Consider the following 1,297-nt stretch of genomic DNA (forward strand, 5'->3'; position numbering starts at 1 on the left):
TATGAAAATAGAAAACATGGTCTCGTAACATGTTATTTTCTTAGAGCGCTGGTCTCTCAGAACATGTCTTGGTCTATTTGTCTTTCTGCGTGATCTCCTCACCCACCTCCCAGGGGGGAACGTGAATGTTCCGGGGGATTTCAAGCTCTGGGTGTCAGGGGTACAGCTCACAGGATTTCAGTCTGGCCACAGCTGAATGAATGAGAAGTTGCCAGATAAATCCTCCAAAGCATTTCTCCACAAACCACTTCCTGGACATGCAGTGGGAGGCTCGTTTGACCTTTTTTAACCTTTCCTGATCAGGTGCCAGGCCAATCCTGCAAAGCCAGCAGAGTTTTCATTTTCATTTAACCCCCCGTTTTTTTCACTTTGGATTAAATGGGTTTTAGTTCCCCTCCGCCTCACCCCAACCCTGGCTAGAGTGCAGTGGTGTCATCATGGCTCACTGCAGCCTCAACTCCCTGGGTTCAAGGGATCTTCCTGCCTTAGCCTCCTAAGTACCTGGGACTACAGGCACACACTACCATGCCTGGCTAATTTTATTCTTGTTATTATTAATTGTAGAGATGTGACCTCACCATGTTACCCAGGCTGATTTCAAACCACTGGCCTCAAGCAATTCTTCCACCTTAGGCCCCCAAAGTATTGGGATTACAGGTGTGAGCCACTGTGTCAGGCCTCATGTGTTATTATTTGTATAAAAGGATGTTTCTTCTCTTTGGCTAATTATAAATCATTAAACTTAATATTTTATAGTAGAAATTAGGCCTGGTGTGGTGGCTCACGCCTGTAATCATAGCACTTTGGGAGGCTGAGGTGGATAGATCACCAGAGGTCAGGAGTTCAGGACCATCCTGCCCAAATGGTGAAACCCGATCTCTACTAAAAATACAAAAATTGGCCAGGTGTGGTGGTGTGTGCCTGTGGTCCCAGCTAGTTGAGAGGCTGAGGCAGGAGAATTGCTTGCACCTGGGAGGTGGAGGTTGCAGTGGGTCAAGATCTTGCCACTGTACTCCAGCCTGGACGACAGAGCTGGAAAAAAAAAATCTGGGATTTCTGGCCAGTGGTGGAGAAAGGAAAGAACAGGCATTGCTTCTGACTGGAATGGCACCAACATTCATTGAGTATATTTTATGTGCCAGACACTGCTAAGAATGGAACCTGGGTAATGTGTTATCCTTTCAAAAGCCCTGTGAGGTAAGTAGCATAATTATGCCTTGTTAACAGGTGAGAAAGCGAGGGGCGCAAATGGTGTCTACATTATCTCATTTACTTCTCATAGAAACTCTCAGTGCTG

This window comes from Aotus nancymaae, unplaced genomic scaffold (genome assembly GCF_030222135.1).
Source record: "Aotus nancymaae isolate 86718 unplaced genomic scaffold, 86718_ANA_hifiasm-v0.15.2.pri h1tg000040l, whole genome shotgun sequence".
Taxonomy (NCBI): Eukaryota; Metazoa; Chordata; class Mammalia; order Primates; family Aotidae; genus Aotus; species Aotus nancymaae.